This window comes from Oncorhynchus tshawytscha, linkage group LG08 (genome assembly GCF_018296145.1).
Source record: "Oncorhynchus tshawytscha isolate Ot180627B linkage group LG08, Otsh_v2.0, whole genome shotgun sequence".
Lineage (NCBI taxonomy): Eukaryota > Metazoa > Chordata > Actinopteri > Salmoniformes > Salmonidae > Oncorhynchus > Oncorhynchus tshawytscha.
Window position 1 is genome coordinate 24486005 of NC_056436.1, and position 8074 is coordinate 24494078.

At 42.7% G+C, this 8074-nt stretch overlaps 1 pseudogene; it reads left to right on the top strand.

The window, feature by feature from the left end:
• LOC112232856 overlaps positions 1-5189 on the top strand; it is a 29597-nt pseudogene extending 24408 nt beyond the window's left edge.
• Positions 5190-8074: the final 2885 nt, after the last annotated feature.

Consider the following 8074-nt stretch of genomic DNA (forward strand, 5'->3'; position numbering starts at 1 on the left):
TTGTACTATAAGTGTATTTATTAAATGCTTTAGGTTGAAATAATTAGTATTTGACGATTTGTGAAAGCACGCGTTGTCGTCTCAGTGCTGTCCTCTCCGTGGGTCTCTATACCGTGGGTCTCCCATCCTCCAATCAAGTCACCAGCCTCCACTGACTTACTTAACCCAATAATCTGGCAATTGCATTGACTGCATTAGCGAGCAGTTTATACAAGCGGGGGACTAAAATGTCCCTTGAGCCTCATGTTTGACCCATGCTCTAGAGGTCCTCGATACAATGGAGAATATTGATGGCTTGTTGACTGCTTGGGTGGGCTCTGGCAAATTTTCTATCTGGATCGTTTTCATCTGCCTGATGGGAATATTACATTTACAAATGAATAAATAAATACATTATGAGACATTTTCATATGCCTTTGTTGTTCATCTAGATGATGATGGTGTTTCTATAAAGCAATAAAAACCTCTCATTACCTTTCTCTGTCTTTAGGATTATAGATTAAATGGTGAATTTCACCATAAGTGTGCTGTCACCAATCTACCTGTCATCCCCACATGAGTTCAGCTGGTCCAGCTTTCCATAACTGTACTTTCCACCTGATGTCACTTCCCAGCCGAGACAGCTGACGCACGTAGACATGACACCATATGCCATGGAGACTGGAGAGTGAGCCCTAGGAAGGCTCCATCCTTCCCTATCTCCAGCCCCCTCTTTCCTAGTCAGAAAACCAACAGAGCAGGCGTATAGCAGGGAGTGTGGGCATACAGTATGAATGGATCCTGAGGAGTCCCCAGGCTATTGCTGTCTTATGAGGTGCAAGAGAGGTACGTGAGGAGAGCTTTAGTGCAGCTCTTAACCCACACTGTCACTTAACAACCGCGGCAGGGCTGCACAAGGCTCTCCACACGCTCCGTGGCCAGGTGGCTTGCACACCAACATTTTACGACCGGGGGGAACACCTGCTTTCTAACAGTGCGCTGGTTCTGGCCTGGCACTGTGTGGCATGTCAGCCCATTGGACCTCGTTAAAGAGGGTGTTAGGGCGGGCTGGACGCCACTGACCAAGTTCCATGCTGTTCCCAGAACCTTCTGTGAACCTCCCTTCTCTCTTTCCTACTCCTTTCATTTCTCACCTCCAGAACAATAAAAAAGGAAGGTAATATATCTATAAAACGACTAAGGCTGGAAGGTTTAGTCGTTGACAAATTGTTCCTGTTTCGGAAAACCATTTGGTTTCCTTAGTTCCAGGGTAAAGCTGGTCATCTGAGCTTGTGTGTTCTTTACCAAATGTTTCACTGTGTCAGGAGTTTGACTTCAGGAGTTGACTTCAGTAAACACGTGTGTGTGCATGCGTGCGTGTTTTCTTTCACAGAACAGACTGAACATTCATTCACAAGTGAAGTGTATGTGTCATGTTGGTTCCATCTCTGGTGCAGAACATGTAAAACATTAACCTTCCTGCTCTGCCACATTTAGCTCTCAGGTGTTTATAAATCAGCCCCTTTCACTGTTACATCTTAAGTCCACTCCGTCCGTCCATCCTCTCTGTCCCCACAGCAAAGCAGAGCGAGATGCTGCAGGTTCAAGGACTGTCCTGACCTGTCCGCAGGGGCCCGTCGTGTGTGTGTCCTAAGCAAACAATTCCTCAGAAAAGTTTAAAACGACACATTTCACTGCACCTTATCCGATGTATTTGACAATAGATGGGTTAGCTGACAACGTCACGAAAATGATGTACACGCTTCAATGGGGCAGATGTGTGTGTGTGTGTGTGTGTGTGTGTGTGTGTGTGTGTGTGTGATTCTGGATGGCCAGAGAGCACCTGTGTCCCTTTCTATCTTGTTCTTAATACCATGTCTTGTTTGGAGGTGTTTTGAATGAGTCACGTTAGCTAACCAACAACTGTAACAATGTATTTGAGAGACAACAAGTGCTCATTGTGGAAATGTATTTGTTTTCAATAGACATTGGAGACAAAATATTTGTATTTATTTCACCTTTATATAGATAACAATCTAAGCCAACCCTGTTTTGCCTCATAGTTGAGCACGTATCGGTTTGGTTACTAAACAACCAGCCCGTCTTTAAAAAGAAATCTATAAGTAAAAACTTGTGAAGGTGTGTTAGAGATAGATGAAGAGTAAAATGTGTGTCTGTGCATGCGTGTGGTTGTCTAGGTGTGTTTTTGTGTTTGTTTGCGTGTGTTATTAGTGGTTATGTCAGTTAGTATTTTTTCAGTGTTTAACAACCAGCCTCTTCCTTCCGCATTCTTTAGAACATTCCTCTGTTCCTCTGGAAGAGGAGCTGCTTCCCATCAAAACTACCTCTTTACACATCAAAGCTCACCTGTGTCCCTCTGTGCACCTCTACTCTGTCTCTCTTTCACGCCCACACATGCTTCCTTTTCTGTCACACTCAGACTCACACTACCACATATTGGTATATTTCAACAGCTTCATTAATCTATAGCTACAAGGCTACATTGGTAGGTAATATGTTTTAATCAGTCAACTGTAACTACATGTGATTTTTATTTCATCGTTCTTTAACTAGGCAAGTCAGTTAAGAACAAATTCTTCTGTACAATGAAGTCCTACCCCAACCTGGACGACGCTGGGCCAATTGTGCGCCGCCCTATGGGACTCCCAATCACGGCCGGTTGTGATACAGCTTGGAATTGAACCAGGGTCTGTAATGACGCCTCTAGCACTGCGATGCAGTGCCTCAGAACGCTTCGTCACTCGGGAGCCCCTAAAGTAATTATTTATCATGGTAGGGCCATAAACAATAACTACTAATGCTGCATATTATAAGAAAGTTTCAAATCTCACCTTTCTGGTTAATATAGTTATAAATTGCTGAGTCACTTTTGAGGACACAATACAAATATGATAAAAAATATGAAGATTTTTATGATTAATTTCCTATTCAACAAAGTGGTATGAATAAGGCTTGAAATAACTTATATGCTTTCTAAATATAGTATAATCAAATAATAAAACAACTATACCATTTTACTTTCCTTATAATTGTAAAATACATATTTGGATGTTTGGTGTTTGGAAAAAAAGTGCACATTTTCAGAAGGTCTCTCTTGATCAAAACATCTGACCCCACTGCTGTAAATGTCAGACAGAGCTCTAGCTTGGCTCCGTGAACTCGTTAGGAACTTGCCTTTCGTCTCATATTAATCTTGTCTGTCTATTTTTTTAATTATTTATTTGACCTTTATTTAACTAGGCAAGTCAGTTAAGAACAAATTCTTATTTTCAATGACGGCCTGGGAACAGTGGGTTAACTGCCTGTTCAGGGGCAGAATGACAGATTAGTACCTTGTCAGCTCGGGGGTTTGAACTTGCAACCTTCCGGCTCCTAGTCCAACTCTCTAACCACTAGGCTACCCTGCCGCCCCTATGACAAACTGAAAGTTTAAAATCTATGAATTATTTTAGATTACTTAGATAAAGTTAGATTTATAACTATCTTTGAACATGCTAGAGTGACGGAACCAATCTCGCCTGCTGGGCTATGATGTAAGGATTACGGGCACATGTCAGTTGCAGTGACGCGGGGTTCATGCAGGAGTTGATGGTCCGTCAGAAGAGCGAATGAAATAGGAAGCTTCAAGTGGTGTTAGATTTCACATCCTACTTCACACAGGCAAAAGTGTCCATGAGAACCAAGGCTATCGCTCAATGCAAGCTATTTTGATCTACGGTGTCCATAGATTGATTTATAAGTGAAAATCAGTCGGAAGCGGTACCAGAACCACGCATGTCCCTTAAACAGGGGACTTTACATTAAAGTATTGCCGAAGCAGGCCATGAAAATGGAAGATTAATGTTAATTGTTTTTCAATGATAGGGAGAGCCTCTAATGAATGCCACAGGTTTCACAGCAGTAGATCACTGTTAAAGCACACTATTGTGTTATCTCTGAAGTACAACATGTGGTTGCTAACCCCGTTCCCCCTCCCCATGTCAAAACAGCAGCCTTTCTTCCTACTGCCCTGTCGTCAAGGGGATACCTAAGTATTTTAGTGAGTTTGTTTCACTCACGTTGGAGGACGGCATTTCTCTCTTCCTCTCTCTAACGCTCTCACTCTCTCTTGGCCCCTTTTACCCCTAAATCTAGACATATCCCTCCTCCACCTCTCCCCCATCCATTCCCTATGTCCCCGATGTACTCCTTGAAAAGGTGTTAAACCTCTGGGTCCCCATAAGGATCTCTGGAGCTAGTTAATCAATCCCTGCTTTGAACTGGTAAGAAAAATACAATCCCAACAACCACAAAGGATGCATAGTAAGTCCACATCCAATCTGTGGGCCTTGCTCTCTCTGGGTCATAGACTGGCTGTTAGGTAGAGGTTTATCACTCTTCCAGCCTGCTGCTGGCCAAACGGGCAGGTGTTTCCTGTTTCCTAATACTGGTGTTCTGACACATGTATTTTCTCTCTTTCTCTCTTGTTCTCCCTCTTCTTTTATTTGTTCTCCATCTCATGTAATCACATGCATTGCCCATGTCACGCCCTCTCTTTTCCTGGACATCTCATCGCTTTTACCACTTTCACACGCGTGCTCTCACCAACAGTATATTTCTGTCTCTCTCTCCAACTGTTTTGTCTTTAATGCCTTTGCTCCGCCACTCAAGCAACTCCTTCTTCACATAGTGCCCCCTGGCAGCACTAATGTAGCATAACATAAGAGCTGCACACAACTTTTAACTCTAGTCTGAATGTTGGAATAATAGATACAGTACCTGCACATTGTCAACAAGTTTGGGAAAAGATCTAAAAACAAATTCATTGTATTTATTAAAACATGATGCCCTAAAAGTTCTATAGTGCATCTTTAAACTGAAGTCATTAAAAATCTGAAGACAGATAATGGTCCATAAATGTCATGGAACATCTATGCTTCTAGATTTATTGTAAGACACACAGACTAACTGAATGCATAGGAGAATGTCCCAAGAAGGAGGTTTAAGTTGGGTATGACTAACATCCTTTCTTCTACTTGTTCTTGTGCAGGTGGTGAAATCCGTGATGCTGTTCCCCACCATTGAGCGCATGGCGGTGACCCCTCAGGGCAGGCTGTTGACCCCGGTGCTGTGCCACCTGCACCTATGTAGCTTACCTGCCCGTCTTCCTCCTCTCTCTGCTGCCTAAAGTATTCTCTTCTATCCAGTAATCACTTCCCCAATAAAACTGCATCTGAATCTCATATTGTGTTGCGGCACTGAATCAGTTGATACACGTCATAATTTATCCAGTCTTTTGAAAGAAGAAATTAAATATCTCTGTTTTGGCAAAGGAAGCCCTACATTACTGTAGCATCAGGAAATACAATGTTTGTAATTAGGTTTACATAAAGCAAAGCTAGTCCCAGCCGGGTGTGGCTACCAAGAGGAGGATGGCATAGTTTACTGTCAGAGATTAGATATTATTTATTACAATTTCTAGAATATATCCCCTCTTAATTTGCCAGATGATGGCTGGGGATTTGGGTATGAGTGGAAATAATTAAGACAGCTTCTAGGAGAAGGAGAAGAGCCGGCCATCCCTCCTTCCTGCATAGAGCGGAGGAAAGCAAAGCCTGGCTCACTCGCTCTTTCTGTCGGATTTGAAGTGTGCTATGTTTTCCTCCTCAGTCTGTCCTGGGAGGGGAGAGATTGATGTTGTGGCGGCCCGAGGGCCTGTGCCAAAAAAAGCTCTCTCTAACCAAGTAGCCATGCTGTGTCTCAGCCTCAGAAGCTTCTTCCGTCTTTCTCCCTCAGTCTCTTCTGTGAGGTCAGAAAGCATCTTATTTTTCTTGTCACTGCTGAGCATGTTTTTAATCATTAGCACTTCCCTTTAATTAGCTTTTGGAATTTCTTTATTCCCTCATGGTCCTTTTTTTTTTTTGCGTTTTCCTGCTCAATTAATTATACTCTGACTAGTTAAAGAAGACGTTAAACATCGTCAATTCTTAATAGTTGTATACCTTTTTTCTAAAATAAAAAAGTTACTTGATTTCTAAAGGCAAGTTGGAATAGAGTTGTTCCTTATTGGTTTTGCACTATTGAACATTGGCCCCTTTCTAAAGATGGAATGCTGTAGTGTTTCTCTGTCATGTGTGACATATATAATAAATGGCCAGTTGACAGGCCTAATTAACAAAACATGTTGCGATTAGATGGAACTTCCTGCGTACATTTCAGCGTTTATTTTTCCTGAAATCCCTTGCAAGGAAAGGGAAAACGTTGATGTGTTGGTGCTGAAGGAGGGTTCTGGGTGCTCAGTAGCAGGCAGTCACAGACCGCCACCATTCTTATACGGCTTTGAAGGGATAGCAATAGCCTGAGCTCCATTTCCAAGCTTATACTGCTCTAGACAATTGAGTCGACCATAGAGTGTATCCTAATGCTAGTTATTATACAATAAGAAATATATTGAATGTTATTCACATTTTCATTGAAATATTAATTTTATTTATAACAGTAGATTTCCTGTTTTGATGTAGTTTTTTGATGACAGCTTTGCACACTCTTGGCATTCTCTCAACCAGCTTCACCTGGAATGCTTTTCCAACAGTCTTGGAGTTCCGACATATGCTGAGCACTTGTTAGAAGATTAGAAGATTTTTCTTTGACAAGTCAGACGCAAAGGATTTACTCCAGACAGCCGACAAAGCCCTCATCCCTGTCATTCTCAGGAGAAAGAGACAGAGATATTGGGGAGGTAGGTCTGGGTGCCTTGTAAGGATCCGACATCGAGTAGGTAATCTGCCTTTTCCATTGGTCCTATTAGCCAACGTACAATCATTGGATAAGAAAATAGACGAACTACGAGCACGAATATCCTACTGTACCAACTGGACATTAAAAACTGTAATATCTTATGTTTCACCGAGTCGTGGCTGATCGAAGACATGAATAACATACAGCTGGCACGTTTTATGCTTTTTCATCAGGATAGAACAGCCTCCTCTGGTAAGACAAGGTCTATGTATATTTGTAAACAACAGCTGGTGCACAAAGTCTCAAAGTTTTGCTTGCCTGAGGTAGAGTATCTAAAGAGAAAGTGTTAGACCACACTATTTACCAAAAGAGTTTTCATCTATATTCTTCGTAGCTGTCTATTTACCACCACAAACCGATGCTGGCCACACTCAATGAGCTGTATAAGGCCATAAGCAAACAGGAAAACGTTCATCCCGAGGCCGCGCTCCTAGTTCCGAGGATTTTAAAGCAGGGAAACTTAAATTCCTTTTACCTGATGTCTACTAACATGTTAAATGTGCAACCAGAGGGGAAAAAACTAGACAACCTTTACTCCACACAGAGACGTGTACAAAGCTCTCCCTTGCCCTCCATTTGGCAAATCTGACCATAGTTCTATCCTCCTGATTCCTGCTTACAAGCAAAAACTACAACAGCAGGAAGCACCAGTGACTCAGTCAATGAAAAAGTGGTCAGATGAAGCAGGTGCTAAACTACAGGGCTGTTTTGCTAGCACAGACTTGAATATGTTCCCAGGATTCTTCCGATGGCATTCACTGCCTTCATCAATAAGTGCATCGATCACGTCACCCCCACAGTGACTGTACGTACATACCCCAACCAGAAACCATGGATTACAGGCAACATCTGCACTGAGCTAAAAGGTAGAGCTGCTGCTTTCAAGGAGCGGGACTCTAACCCAGAAGCTTATAAGAAATCCCACAATGACGTCAGATGAACCATCAAACAGGCAAACCGTCAATACAGGACTAAGATTGAATTGTACTACACCGGCTGCGTTGCTCGTCTGATGTGCCAGGGCTTGCAAACTATTAGACTACAAAGGGAAGCACAGCCGCGAGCTGCCCAGTGACACGAGCCTACCATTACTTCTATGCTCGCTTTGAGGCAAGTAACACTGAAACTTGCATGAGAGCATCAGCTGCTCTATAGCCAATGTGAGTAAGACCTTTAAACAGGCCAACATTCACCAGGCCGCAGGGCCAGACGGATTACCAGGACGTGTACTCCGCTGACGAACTGGCAAGTGTCTTCACTGACATTTTCAACCTGTCCCTGACTGAGTCTGTAATAC